The sequence below is a fragment of the Eulemur rufifrons genome, chromosome 7, assembly GCF_041146395.1.
Source record: "Eulemur rufifrons isolate Redbay chromosome 7, OSU_ERuf_1, whole genome shotgun sequence".
Lineage (NCBI taxonomy): Eukaryota > Metazoa > Chordata > Mammalia > Primates > Lemuridae > Eulemur > Eulemur rufifrons.
In genome coordinates, this window is record NC_090989.1 from 283,088,112 (window position 1) to 283,103,679 (window position 15,568).

Genomic DNA, 15,568 nt, shown 5'->3' on the forward strand with positions numbered 1-15,568 from the left:
ATGGCGTGGGCGGGTGATGGGCAGCTGGGGGCCCGAGAGCCTCCCAAAGGCACTGAAGCCACCGGCCTTCCCACAGAGACCAGGGGGGAAATTGAGGCTTTGGGAAGATGAGCCATGGTGGATGTGCAGTGCGGTGTGGCTCGGGGTGCCGGGGCAGGGGCGGGCCATCAGGATCAGGGGCGCCCTGGGATGGGGGGATGGGCGGATGGGGAGATGGGGAGAAGACACAGGAGAACATCGAAGGCCCCCTCCCTGGGACTCTGGACAAGCAGCCGAGGTTCCTCCTGTTCTTCCCCAAAGGCCCTAAGGGGGTTCTTAATGCTCTTTCCCACCCTCCAGCCTTTGCCCACGACGTTCCCTCCTCCTAAAATGCCCTCTTCCCCCCCCTGAACTTCTCAGCCTTAAATCCCAGCTCAAGTGCCCAGGGAAAGCTTTCAAAATGTACCCTCCGTCCCGCTCCTGGAAAGATGTCTTAGCGATAGCGGGAAGGCAGATGGAGCTGCAGGAGCAAGCATCTCTGCAGCCTGTCTATAATGGGGGAAAAAAGAGTCGGAACCACCCAAGATGCCCACGAGAGGAGGCTGGTCAGGGGCTGACACGGCGGACTCCCGCAGGGCCACGAAAAGGAGCCAGCGCGCTTGATAGGGACGACCCGGAAGGGGTTACGAGGCTGATGCGAAGCGACGAATGCCGGCGGCATGCTAGCGCACGGTTCTGTGACAACACACAGCCGTGTCTGTGAATGCTTAGACAAACAGACCTAAAGAAAGCCCATGAAACCACCGACAGCAACTGCTTCTGGGGCTGAAAAAGAGGGCTGGATTGCACCCTCAGTGCTGCCTAGAAAAGCGGCCTGGATTGGTTGTGTGTTTTTTTAAGTAAAAAAAATACAAGAGAAAATAGTTTTGCAGAATAAATATATTGATGGAGGAAGCTAGTCATATCTTCAATGAAAAAGTGGTTTAAAGATCAGTATACTGGCCGGGTGTGGTGGCTCACGCCTGTAATCCTAGCACTCTGGGAAGCTGACGCAGGAGGATGGCTTGAGCTCAGGAGTTCGAGACCAGCCTGAGCAAGAACGAGACCCCATCTCTACTATAAATAGAAAAAATTAGCCAGACATCGTGATGCATGCCTGTAATCCCAGCTACTTGGGAGGCTGAGGCAGGAGGATTGCTTGAGCCCAGGAGTTTGAGGTTGCTGTGAGCTAGGCTGACGCCACGGCACTCTAGCCCGGGCAACAGAGCGAGACTCTGTCTCAAAAAAAAAAAAAAAAAAAAAAAAATCAGTCTGCAGCCCGTGATTCCATGTTGTTAATTCTGCGCGCACGCACGGAAGGAAGTGTGCAAGGATAAAGCTCAGTGCATCAACAGCGGCTGCTGCGAGTCAAGGGGGTTGTGTGTAATTTTTCTTCCTATTTTTCAGTGTATTTTATTTTTCTGTAATGGGCACGGATGATAACATTATCACTGGCACTAGAAAAAAAGACTCAGCTCAAATATAATTTCCTGGCCCGGAGGTTTGCCTCTCTGCCCCCTCCCTCCAAGCTGCTGGCCCCTCCGGGCCCCGGGCAGGTGCACAGCTCATGGGCAGGTGCCTCTCCGCTTCACAAGTGCTGGCTGGCTTGCCCCTGCCCCCATCCTGGGAGCCACCTTCGGCACATGCTGCGTCCTATCCTTTGGGGCCAGCACCTAGTGGGTCTCCAGCAGGTTTAGGATGGACGTGCAACCCCCTCTGCTCCTTCTTGGAAGCTGGGGCAGGAGCAGGAGTCTGGCTCGGGAAGAGCGGTGTGGACGCTCGGCTCTTCCTCCTGGCCTGGGGTGGGGGCTGCCCCGCACAGCCTCCGTGAGTGTCCAGCTGGGGACCAGGCAGGGCCTGGGGTCCCGGGGCCTGGGGGACCGCAGGAAGGCAGCAGGAGGGAAATCTGGGGCAGAGCATGTTCCCACCCAGCCATGCTCAGGTTTGGCCTGATAAGTTTATCACCCAGAGCCGGCTGCCAACCGTCAGCCTGGAGCAGGCCTGTGGGCCGGGCAGGAGGGTGCTCCTGGGCCGATAGCGCCTTCCAAGCCTTATCAGGGACCTGGTGGCCCAGAGAGCGGGAGAAGGGGAACAGAGGAGAGAGAGAAAGAGAGAGACTTCCACCTAATTCACTCACAGGGCAAGAGCCAGGGAGGAAGAGGCCACCAAGGTCCCTCAGGGGCCCCTGATAGCACAGCCTCCAGCAAACGCCACCGGAATTTAACCCAGTCACAGTCTTCCGGGCCACTGAACGGTGCTGATGTGTCTCAGCTCTTCTGCAAGACCTAAAGAAAAAGTCCCCTTTTCTGGAAGGGGCCGGTGCCCCGGAACGCACGAGGAAGAGCAGGAGGGCAGGACATCTGGGAGGCTCCTCTCGCCCACCCGCTTCCCCACCAGCTTTCCCACGCCGGCCCTTTCTCTCCCACCCCCAGGTCTCGGGGTGAGGGTCAGACTCACTTTACCTACTGTGAGGGCCTCCGGGTGTCCACCAGGGAGGGATGACCTTCCAACATTATCATCCCTCCTCACGAGTGAGGACACAGTCTGAGAGCGAGCGCCGGAGAGCAGGACGGAGGGCGAGGGCGCGGGAGGCGGGCAGGGACTAGCAGGGTGCAGGAAGCCGGGGCCTGGAGGCCTGGCAGCTTCCCGATCTATGCGGAAAAGTCACACATGAGGCCGGGCTGTGCTCGCAGCCAGATTCAGAGCGGGACAGACACCAGTGTCCACAGGGTTATCTTTGGGGACTGGATTTTTTATTCCCTTCTATACGTTTTTGGTTTCTACAATAACAATGCTTTTTGGTGAGTTTTGGGGGAAGAAGGAAGATGATTTGTTCATCTGTTTCAAGAGGGAGAGGAAGGAGGGTCCCCCACCCAGGCTCCCCGGCCTGCTGGGAACAGTCAGCCGGGCCTCCAGCGCAGCCTTAGTCTGCAGGCACCCAGCTCTGCCCAGCCTGGGGGCCAGGCCTGCCCGCACCTGCAGAGCCAGGCGGTGCCTCCAGGAGTCACATATGAGACCCGGGCCCGGGACCCTCACAGAGGCACAAAGGCCACCCTGACGGGTTGGAAGTCATTCATTCATCAGCTCATACTTACTAAGGACCTGCCACGAGCCAGGCAGCGCTCTAGGTGCTGAGGACACAGCAACAGACAAAACCCCATCCTCTTGGGGCTCAGGGGGAGCTGAGGATAAACCGAGCCGGGAGACACAGAATTCGGGGGGGAGGGTTGGGACGTCAAAGGCGATCGCAGGCTAGATGAAGCCAGGGAGGCCCTCCCCAAGGCAGCGGTGTGGAAGGAGAGTCCTGCACGGGCGCTGGGCGCCAGGGGTATCAGGGCCCTGCTTGACCAGGAGACTGTGGTCAGACACTGCCCTCTGGGCCTCAGTTTCCCTCATCTGTAAGATGACACTTGTGGTGTTTTCTTCTTTTTTTTGAGACAGAGTCTCATTTTGTTCCCCGGCCTAGAATGCCGTGGCGTCAGCCTAGCTCACAGCAACCTCAAACTCCTGGGCTCAAGCGATCCTCCTGCCTCAGCCTCCCGAGTAGCTGCGACTACAGCCATGTGCCACCACGCCTGGCTAATTTTTTCTATATATTTTAGTTGTTTGGCTAATATCTTTCTATTTTTAGTAGAGATGGGCTCTCAGTCTTGCTCAGGCTGGTCTCGAACTCCTGAGCTCAAACGATCCGCCTGCCTCGGCCTCCCAGAGTGCTAGGATTACAGGCGTGAGCCAGCGAGTCCGGCCTGACACTTCTGGTCTTTAGAGATCTTTAGATTCAGCCTGCGTGCTCCAGGGCTCCAAGGTGTCCTTTTGCTGATTTTTGAACAAGGAAATGGAGGGTGGAGGGCGACTGTGGGGAGAGGACGGAGCCGCAACTGGAGCCCCTGCCCGCGTGCTGTGACGGTAAGTGTCCTTGCCACGGGAACCCAGTTTGGGAAAACTGGGAAGGTAGAAACATGTCTTGTAACGCGTTTGTGCCACTTAGACCTCTGCCTGGCATTGCTGATGATAAGTGCCTGTTTCTAACTGTACTGAGAGTTCACAAAGTGCCAGACCATGTCACGAGCACTGTATGTAAGTTCACTCTGAGGAAGGCTCTGTTCTCATCCCCACTGTCCTGATGAGGAAACTGAGGTCAGAGAGGTTAAATAACTTGGTTGGTCCACGGACGGCTCGCTGTCGCCTGCACCTGCCAACACCTGACCCCGAGCCTCTGTGATTCCCTCTGCCTGGGGGGCTCTTATCCCCCGCACTGCCCAGTCCCCCCATGGCCATCCTGGGCCGGGCGCAAACCTCACTTCCCCCAGATGCCTTCCCAGGCGGCTCTCTGCCCCCCGCCTATGTTTGTGGCGTGTTACGGCACTTCCCACGAAGCAAGGCTGTGAATGGCACCGGGTGTGCAGTAGGTACGTGACCCACGCATGTCAGCCTGGACCCCCAGGGCCCCAGGCACCCCCAGTCCAGGGCTGGGGAGCGGGCGGGGAGCAGGGGCACCGCCATCGCCATCGTGTGATGAACGGACTCGTGCTGTACTCGTTGGCTGTCCCTGCTGACAGCTGGAGCCACAGACGCCAGGCCGAACTCAAAGCTATTTCTGCCAAGGGTGACTTGGAACTTCCTCCCGGATCTCTTAAAAATAGAGGGGTTATCGTGGCCGCCAGGCCCCTTCCTCCACGTGTGGAACTCTGACATGATTTCTGGGGAAGGCCTGAGCCCCCAGGCCTCTCTCAGCCCAGCGAAGACTTATCTCTGAGCTCAGTTGGGCAGCAGGAAGGGAGCGGAGCGACCACCATGGGCAGCTCTTCCTGCCCCAGAAGCCCCTTTTGGGAGCAGCAGGGGATGTGGCCACTGACTCAGGGGCGCCAATCACCCCTGTTCCCCAGGGCTGTGGTTGTCCCCCAGCCTCTAGGGGAATCAGAAACCAGTCAGGTAGGGCGTCCTGGGGTAGCCTCGGGCACCGTCCAGCCCAGCCTTTCTGCTCAGGCCCCCCCAACCCCAGCCCAGCACAACCCCTACCTCTGCTCAGCCCACCGCCCCCAGCCCAGCACAACCCCCACCTCTGCACACTGCCGTGCAATCGCTGGTGGACGTCTGTCTCCACTGAGTTGCCAGCCCCTGCAGGGGGGTGATTTGGCAGTGCAGGGCGTGCGGCTGAGGCTGTGGAAAGGAGGCGGGGCCGGGGCTCACCTCTGCAGCCACTGGGTCCACTCTGCAGCAGAGAGGGCATCCCTGGGGCCAGCCCACCTCTTCTGGAGATTTCCTCCCACCTTGCAGACCCCAAACTTTTAGTGCCAATAAAAGACAACACCTCTTAGAACCTGGAAAGAGAAGCCCAAGACTCTGCTCAACAGGGATTTGCTGGGTGTCCACTCTGGGCTGGGCCCCGGTGGGGCAGGACCCAGGAGAGGAGATGCCCAGGGGGCTCTGGGAGCCTGAGAGGGGTCACCAAGCCCTGCCCTGGGGTCAGGGAAGTCTTCTTGGAAGAAGCAGGCATCTGCAAGACAAAGAGAATTTGGTCTGTCCAAAGTGGAGTGAGTGCCCCGAGCTAAGGCCACAGCAGGTGCAAAGCCCCGGGGCAGATGTGAGGCCTCTGACCAGCTGAGGGGCTGGGGGCCAGCCAGTGCCCCTCGCAGGGCCTCAGGAGGCCAGTGTGTAAAACAAGAGTGACCCACAGGGGTCCTGGGCACTGTCCACTGTCCGTATCCACCCGGCCCCTGTCACGCCCCTGCCCTCTAGTCCTTGCGGGCTCATAGGATGCCCATGGAATGTGCCCACACCCGTCCAGCCCTCCTCTGGACTCTTCCGGAAGGAAGGTTCAGGATCCCTGGGCTCAGCCTTCCCAGGGCAGCTGTCCAGAAGCCTCTAGTCTTAGCTGGAAACCGTCAAATTCAGGGTTTCCTCCTGGCCTGAGACTTATCCGGGCCTCCAGCTGTCTGCCCCCAGCCCTCTCCAACCACCTCCCCCCAATGATTCAGCAAATCTCCCCTCCTCAGAGGAAAAACAAGGGTGAAAAATCACAATGTCAGATTATAAAGCCCCAACTGTAGGGCAGGCCCCAGGCGGGGAGATAAGGGTCATGTTCCCCACCCTCAAAGCCCCTCTGGCAGATAAACCTTTTCAAGCTCAAGCGGTGGCTGGTGGCTGCAGGTGCGGGTGGGGAGCTGGAGGAAGTCCTGCCAGGGGAGACAGGGCCCTGCTGGGGCTACGGGCCCAGGGCCGGCCACCCTGCAGCGAGCTGGGCAAAGAGGAAGCAGGCAGCTGGCCTACCTAGCCTAGTGCTGGCATTGCCAAATCACCCCCAGCCTCAGAGGGAGAAAGAGAAGGGTGGGGGCCTTCTCAGAAAGTTCGATAGGAGGGTGCCCCACAAATGCCCTCTGTCCCCCGGGGTGTCCCTCTGCCAGCTCAGCCTGCAAACCATGCTCCCCTGCAGGGCTGAGCTGCACTTGCTCTGGACGGCCCAGCAGCCCTCGGTGTTGAGGAAGTGCTGGAACCTGCCCTCGACCCCCGGGAGCTGGGAGTGCCACTGCCAGGCTGGGGCCTCCTCTAGGGAGGCCTGGCAGGAGCTGAAGCCACTTCAGCCTCATCACCCTGGAGACCTTTCCAGGGGGAACCTTGTGGCTCTAGGCTGGAGACAGCTAGAATTGGGGACCTGTCCTGGGGGAAGGACTTGTCCCTGGAGACCCTCTGCTCATGGGGAGGAGGCTGGGGGGAGCCAAGTCACTAGGCTTCCTCTGCTGGTGGAGAAGAACAAAATGACAGATTAGAAGTTGGGCTTCGTGCTGGGCCTGTCACCCTAAGCAAGTCTTTTCTCTACTCTCAGCCCTGTTTGCTGTCTGTAAGACGAGCGTGACGATAAAACCCACGGCGGGCAGGGCTGGCCTGGGGAGTCAAGGTGTAGGTGCACAGTCTCTGGTCTCTGTTTCCAGGCTTGGGGACCAGCATTTGGCTGGAATGGAGTGGCATGGGGACAAATGCCCACACAGCACTTAGTGTCAGGGCTAAGTGTCTGGCTGCCCAGTGTTCTAGAGTTTTCTGATGTCATTTCCCCAAAAAGCATGGGATGACTCGAGCGGGAGAGGTCACGGAGAGAGTGGGCACCGGGCAGTGGCCTTGGTCCCAAGGGCCTTCTGCATATGGAAATCCTCTGAGCAGACTCGGAGCTGCTCAAACCCCTGCATTGACTTTGAGGAAGTCCCTTTCTTCCTCCAGTCCTTGGCTTCCCAAGCTGCAAGAGGAAGAGAGCCGGTCGAGATGCAGCGAAGTCTGCAGTCCCGTCACTACAGAATTGTGCAAAATACAAACTGCTCAGTCGGTGCGTAGCTGGCCCAAGGTACCGACCAAAGAGGCACCGCAAGCTGGTGGGCCGTAGAGCAGCACCATTCCCAACAGCCAGGAGGTGGAAACCTCAGGTGTCCATCCGGAAATGCCCAAAGCATGGTCTGTCCACACAGTGGAGGATCATTCAGCATTGGAAAGGAAGGAAGTTCTGACGTACGCCACACAGGGATGAACCTAGAGGACATTATGCTGACTGAAATAAGCCAGGCACAGAGGGACGAATACTATGATTCCACTTGTAGGAAGTATCTAAAGTGGGCACATTCATAGAAGGTAGGATGGAGGTTGCCAGGGGCTGGGGGGAGGGGCGGGGGAGTTAGTGTTTCATGGGGACAGAGCCTCAGTTCGGGAAGATGAAAGCTCTGGAGCTGGATGGGGTGACGCTAGCACAGCAATGTGAATGTGCTTGGCGCCACTAAACTGTACACTTACAATGGTTAAGATGGTAACATTTGTTATGTGTATTTTAGCACCAAAAAGAAAGAAAGAAAGAAAGCCAGTGGGCACAGTGTGGCCTTGGTCTCTGCTGGCTAAAGGCTTGGGGACCAGAGCCTAGCCCAAAGGCACCCCCACCTGGTGGCAGACGCCAGGGAGCCCTGCTCTGGGCTGGAGAGGGGCGGCGCCCTCAGGGCTGTGGGAGATCCGTGGGAAGAGCGCTTCTCTCTGGGGTGAGCGTCTGAGCACCCATGAGGCAGCGGCACCCACAGTCCCAGTGTCCTTTCCCCTCTTCCTCCCAGACAGGCTTTGCCCCCCTCTGAGCCCCTGGGAATGCTGTTCGTTCCCTGTGCTCGGAAGGCAGTTCCTCAATTCTTCACCAACTCTTCACCGTCTCCCTTCCAGTCGCAACCCACATGCACCCACAAGGAAGCCTTCCCTCCCCTGTAGACCCTCATGGTCCCCAGAAACTCTCTCCTCTGGTGCTGACTGTCATGAAACAGCTGTCTGTGTCACCGTGCGAACACACGCTGCGAGGGTCTCCGCTGCCTCCCCACGCCCAGTACAGAATCGCTTCCGATGGCTGTGTGGGTGGCAAGCACACCAACAGGTCCTCCCCCCTCTAAAGGGCCAATGCGTGGGGAGGGCCTGGGGCTGGATCCCAGGGCAGAAGTGTGCGTGGCGGTGGGGGTGGGTGGGCGCTTTCTAGCCTTTTGCCTGGGACTAGGAGTTGGGGTTCAGAACCACTGTCAGTCCTGCCTGAGACCCTGTGGATTGTGGACCTGATTGAGAACTGCTTCCAGGGCCCAGAGCTGCACCTGGAGGGCAGCCCCAATCTGACCTGATCTGACCCTCTGCGAGGATCCCCGATGGCACCACCCACCCACGCTGTGGCCTGGCCTGGCACTAGGGGAGCACTTCCCATGTAAATACCCCTGTTTTACAGTCATGGAAACTGAGGCAAGGCTTGCGCAAGGTTTGAACTTTAAAGGACCTCTGTCCAAAGGCTTTTTAAGCCTAAAGTAAACCCTGCCCAAGGGACCTAGGGGTCAGTGCCGCCCGCCCACTCTCCAGACCCCCCCAAATAAGCAAGTTCTCGGTGCAGTGCCCTGGAGGAGGTCAGGAAGGCCGGCGCCTTTCCTTCCCTCGCGACCTGCGCCTTCTCCCCTCCCCACCTCTCCCCTTCTTCTCCCTCCCCGTCTCTCCCCTCCCCCTCTCTCCTCCTCCTCTTCTCCTCCCTCTCCCCTTTCCCCCTCTTCCTGGCAGCGGATCGGGAATGGAGTGATTATTCCTTGCATCAAGCCAGCCTGTTGAGTCCCCCAGGGCCCACTTGCCCTGCGGGTCCCCGCCCCCAGCCTCCGCCCCGGGCCGCGCGGGGGGTGGGGGGACGGCGCCCCCTGGTGGCCGCGCCGGCCGCGGCGGGGGCTGCGGGGGCTGCGGGGCGCGCGGGGCGGCTGCGTCCTCCGCTCTGCCCTCGCTTGAGGGATTGGCTCCTGCGCGCGCGCACGTGCGCTCCGCGTCTGGGCCCAGAGAGACCCCGCCGCCAGCAACCGGTGTGGGGGGCGCAGGTGTGCTGCAGGGAGGGGCCTCTTCCAAGTGAGGGGGCACAGAACCCCTTCCCGGAGGTTACCCCGAGCTGGAAGCGGAGTGGCGGGGGAACGGCACAGAGGTCGGGGAGGCCCTGGCACCGCGGAGTCAGAGTAGGGCAAGGGGGTGTGGCGGGAGCGGGCAGCCGAGGCCCTGGGAACAGGACCCCCCGAGCTCTCTTGAAGGTTTGGGCTCCGCCCCAGAGCCCCGCCGGGCAAAGGAGGGATCAGACTCGGGGTTTGGGGGGAGACACGCCCCAGCTTGCGGGCCGGGAGGGCGATCAGGAGCCCTAACACAGGGGGGCCAGTCGGGCAGCCCCCTCGCAAGGAAACGGCTCACGGGTCCAGGGAGCCGGGTGGGCTGGAGGATGGCCCCGACACAGGCCGGGCTCACGGGGCAGAGACATAAATTGTTGTGGCCCCAGTGGGGAAAAATTTAGTAACGTCTGAAGAAAATAATCACAGGTGCACACGCCCTCCGGCCCAGCAATATCTTCCAGACACCTAGCCCCGGTGTGAAATGACAGCGCTGTGATTCACCGCCACTGTGTTTGCGTTCCGCAAAGGCTGGAAACAACCTAGGTGCCCAGCGAAGAGGGCTGGTTAAATACAGCACGGCGGACCGTCGAGGGAACAGTGTGCGTCTGTTCGCAGGAATGAGGAAGCGCTGTGTGGATGGACATGGGGCGCGTTCCATGGTAGACTGCCCAGCGAAACAGCGAGGTGGGAAGGGAACGCTTGGCAGCCTCCATTTGTGGTCGACTAGATCAAGGAGTCATACATATTATAATCTCAAGGGAAGCCGGTAAAAGCATGCATAGTTATTTATTACGGGACAAATTGAATAATAAAAGCCATTTGTGGGTTAGTTGGGTTTTTTTATTTTTTAAGGAGGTAGAGAATATATATACGATTTTGCTTATAACTCTGTAGATTGTCCCCAGAGAGATAAACAAGGACACAATAGCATTAGTCACCTCCAGAGAAAAGATGACCTGTGTCTGGGGAAAGGAGTAGGAGAGGGCTTTTCACTGAGCGCCTTTGGTGTTTCTGGACCCACATGTGTGTCGTTGCCGTCCCCCAGAGGGAACTGTATGTACGGGTGGGTGGGAGCCCCTCAGGAGCTGCTCCCAGAGGTGAGGGGAGAGGTGATGGGAGCTGAGTGAGGGTGACTGGCACATAGGAGGAGAGGACGGAGTGGACTGAGGTGGCCGTGGATGGAGAGGGAATGGGGAATGCAGGGTGACACCAAGTTTCTGGAGCTGCCACTCCTGAGAAAGAGGATCCTGGAGGAGGAGGCTCAGGGAAAGGGGTCTGGGAGGATGCCGGATGAGTTCAGTTTGAGCATCGTTTGTCTTTTTTCCCCTTTGACTGTCCACCCCCCACCTCCCTTTTGAATAAATTCTGCGTTGTGGGTGGTCTCAGAAGCCTGCTGAGTGAGTCCTAGGTCAGGCACTGCCTTGGCCATCCTCTGGCAGGCGATCTCATAATCTGAGCCCACCCGTCAAATGATTGCCCCATTTCGGGAGTTCTGGTGCTCAATAAGTGATGCAAAGGACCCACTCACCCTGCAGAGCCTGTGGGCCCCCTGTCACTCGATTGGTGGGGTGACTCACTACAAAGGAACCGGGGAATTCTTTGGGGTGATTGAAATAGTCTGTATCATAATTGATGTGGCGACCACATTTATATAGCTATAAACTCATCACATTATACTCTTAAACTGGGTGTATTTTATTGCATGTAAGTCATGCGTCAATGAAGTTGATTTAGAAGCACATATATGGCCGGGCGTGGTGGCTCCCGCCTGTAATCCTAGTACTCTGGGAGGCTGAGGTGGGAGGATCTCTTGAGGTCAGGAGTTCAAGACCAGCCTGAGCAAGAGCAAGACCCATCTCTACTAAAATAGAAGAAATTTGCCGGGCGTGGTGGTGCGTGCCTGGTAGTCCCAGGCTGAGGCAGGAGGATCACTTGAGTCCAGGAGTTTGAGGTTGCCGTGAGCTAGGCTGATGTCACAGTACTCTAGCACCAGTGACAGAGTGAGACTCCATCTCAAAGAAACAAACAAACAAAAAAACTTGTAGTGATCTGGATAGAAGATCAACATTGAAACTGCCTTCTATAGGAAGAAGATACCAACTGGGATTTTCATAACTAGAGAGAAGTCAATGCCTGGCTTCAAAGCTCCAAAGGACAAGCTGACTCTCTCACTGGGGGCTAATGCGGCTGAAGCCAGCGTTCATTCCAAAAATCCTAGGGCCATTAGGAATTATGCCAAATCTACTCTGCCTGTAAATGGAACGGTGAAGCCTGTGACAGCACATCTGTTTACCGCATGGTTTACTGACTATTTTAAGCCCATTATTGAGACCTACTTCTCAGGAAAACAGATTCCTTTCAAAGTATTACCGTACAGTTCAGTAGTGTTAGGTATATTCACGTTGTCGTGTAACCATCACCACCATCCATCTCCTGGACGTTTTTGTCGTGTAACACTGAAAGTCTACACCCATTAAAAAAATAACTCTCCGTTCCCCCTCCCCTCAGCCCCTGGCAACCACCGTTCTCCTTCTGTCTCTATGAGTTTGATGCTTCCAAGTACCTCATATAAGTGGAATTACAGTTTTTGACTTTTTGTAGCTGGTTTGTTTCACTGAGCATAACGTCCTCCTCAAGGTTCACCCCTGCTGTAGCACGTGTTAGAATTCCCTTCCTGTATCGGGATGAATGATATTCCACTGTACGCTTATACCGTACTTAGTTTACCCATTCACCCATTGGTGGATACTTGGGTTGCTTCCACCGTCTGGCTATTGTGAATGGGGCTGCTATGAACCGAGTGTCCAGATATCTCTGTGAGCCCCCTACTTTCAGTTCTTTTGGACATATACCCAGAAGCAGAATTGCGGGATCGTATGGTAATTCTATTTTTCATATTTCTGAGCAACTGCCATACTGTTTTCCACGGCGACTGCACCATTTCACATTTTTCTTTCTAGGTTTTACACACCTGCTGACTGGTGAAATTTTCCACAGACTAGCTTATGGCTCTGAGTGTTACACTTCTTTTGGCCTTGGACTTTCATGGTTGTTGCAACATCAGTAGCTTGTCACAGAGAGTGGCACACAGAGTGTGCACTCCTGGAAGCCATTCTACATGGGCGGGCCAGCAATAACTTAACTACACACAGAAATGGCTGCCAGCCACACACACGTGTCCCACTCAATCCAAACTGAATGCGTCCCCATCCCAACTCCCCCGTAGTCAAATCCCCCTAATCCCTGTGACTGCTGCAGTCTGATGGAGAGCAGGCACGATGCACAGAAACAGAAGTCTTCACCAACTGCAGTTAAAATATCTTGTTTTTTCAGGGTTTATAAAAACAACATGCCTACGTGAATACCATGATAAGGTGCCTCCCAGGACCTTCAAAAAAGGTACATGCAGTTGAGGGGGCAGCGTGTTTAAGGTTTATTTACTTTATTATAAATTTAATTCTGCTTGGCACATTTTTGAAAATATTTAACTTGGAAATATAAACTCTATTTATGAACAAACTTTGAAATTCCATCCTATATGTATTTGGTTTAATTTGCTTTGGAACAATAAGTTGATTAGGAGGGGAAAGTCCTTTGGAACAGTTTGTCCCACTTGGAAGTAAAAAAAATTGTGAAACCTCTGTATAATCCCCGGTCCCCAGGTCCCCATCATCTGTGACCCAGCGGTAGGACTGTGTGGGAGTATTCTTGGACGTGTGTGTGTATATGTGTGTGTGGTCCGACCTGATCGGGAGCGGGCTGCGGACCCAGCACAAGCCTTCGATGGGCTGCAGGCGCCCTAAACCCGGGCTACCCTTCGGTGGCCACATGGCCCTTTCTTCCAGGGTGTCCTGGGTACCGATGACCACCAGGTGGCAGTGCTGCCCAGGAGGACGCTCGGTCGCCATCTCGTGGCCAACAGCCAACACTACACCTTTCCCCAATTGAGGGCGCCACAACAGTCCACCCGCCTGGGGAACGCGACCCGGCAGCCCAGGAAGGAGTATTCAGATTCTGGGGCCCAAAGAAAACATCCCCAAGTCCTCCTTGTCCTCGGTTGGTAGAGGATCGATACCCTCCCGCCCTTGGTCCCCTCACAGAAGGGGCTCTCCAGGCAGTATTGAGTATTCAAGGCTCTGGACAGGGGTCGGACCGGTGTCAGGCCGCCTCCCCACTCCCCGCCCCGGGCTAGGGGACCGCTCCAAGGTACCACCCACGACCATCACGAGGGGCACAGAGTATGAAGTGCCACAGCCCAGCCAGGGGGGCTGAACACAGCAAGGGTCTTTCTACGGACTGAATGTTTGTGCCCCCCTCCCCCAAATTTGTATGTCAGAGCCTGCTCCCGACCAGGTCCAACCACACACACCCAGGTCCCATCACATGGGACTCAGCCCTGACAATCAGCCAGCAGCTCCCTTTCCCGTGGGACACCTCAGCACACAGGACAGCTGTGTGCCTTCCGGGAGGTCAGCACAGCAGGCAGCAGGGGCTGCGATTCAGCTGGGACTAAGGATGGAGGGGAGTGGGGCGCCGGCCACACCCAAAATGGTGTGCCCAGCTGCCCAGGGAGGATGAGAGCCTGTGTGGACTCAGGTGAGAACTCACCCTGTGACTTGCTGGGGGCTGGAGGGAGGGGGCTGGGGGCATTGGGGAAATTGCAGGAAGACAGCTAACATTCAGCGGGCTCTGTTCTTCCCTGCTGCCCTCATTGCCTGGTATCACGCTAGGTGCGGATTTCTTTTATTTGCCTGCTGTCTCCGCTAATCAAATGTGAGCCCTGCGGGTGCCAGGGCTGGCGTCTTCCCTCGGTTCAGCGTCTGAGCCTAGCACAGGTCTGGCACAGAGCAGGGAGTGGGTGTTAAATGGCACCTGAGTGGATGCTGTTTTAGTTGGCTCTGGCTGCTATAACAAAAATTCCACAGACTGGGGGGTGTACACAACAGAAAGTTATTTCTTGCAGTTCTGGAGGCTGGGAAGTCCGGGGCCCAGGTGCCGGCAGATACAGCGTCTGCGGAGCACCCTTTTCCCAGCTTGCTGTATCCTCACACAGCAGAGTAGAGAGCGAACAGCCCGCTTGTCTCCTCTTTTAGGGCACGAAGCCCATATGAAGGCTCCACACTCGTGACCTAATTACCTCCCAAAGGCCCTACCCCCTAAACCATCACATGGGGGTCAAGGCTTTAACATACAAATTTTGGGGAGGGGGCACATTCAGTCCATAGAAAGATCCTGCTGCAATTCAGCCACCCAGGCTGGGCTGTGGCACTTTACACTCTGAGCCCCTAGTGATGGTCGTGGGTAGTACCTTGGAGAGGCCCCCCAGCCGGGAACGGGTGGCCTCTCGCCCCGTGAAAGGGGTGACGAGTGAGGAGGAGACCTGCTTTGCAGTGAATGCACCTCCAGTAACTTGAGAAAAGAAAAATTGCCCCACTTGTGATGGAAAATTACATGACTCAAAAGTGGATCCTGAAATGGTTTGGAAACTCAGATTCTCTGTCCTCCTGTATTAGTTTCCTATGGTGGCTGTAAAACATTGCCACAAACCAGGTAGCTTAAAACCCAACAACAATTTATTCCCACAGTTCTGGAGGCCAGAAGTCCAAAATCAAGGGGACAATAGGATTATGCTCTCACCCAAATGCCCTCCACAGCATGTGATAGCAAACTCATTCCTGTGATAGTGACATTAATCCATTCATGGGGGCAGAGGGATTAAGTTTCCAGCACATGAAACTTGGGGGACATATTCAAACCATAGCAGATACCCTGAAACCAGGCGGAGAAAGTGCCCTCTCAGTGCACATATATTAAGTGTGACCATTGCCTGCTCTGAATGGTGCAAGGTTTGGGGAAAGTCATAGCTGCTTCTTTAACTGGATTCCTGATCCCTCTTGGCCTCTCTCTGCTCCCAGCCTGGCCTTACTGCCCTAGCCACACCTCTGACTTCCCCTTGTTGCACAAGGCAGGACCAACTAGCTGTCCTCCAGAAGGTTGGTCTAATGCCCTGGGGTTGGTTCTTTGTCTTCCCTGCACCCACAGCCCCTCTCTTCAGCTCCTGTGCACTACGGGGACATAGCCCTCTCTGATAAGCCTTGACTTAGCATCCCTATGACCATGCCCTGACCTAGGGTCTGGCTCGAATTGAA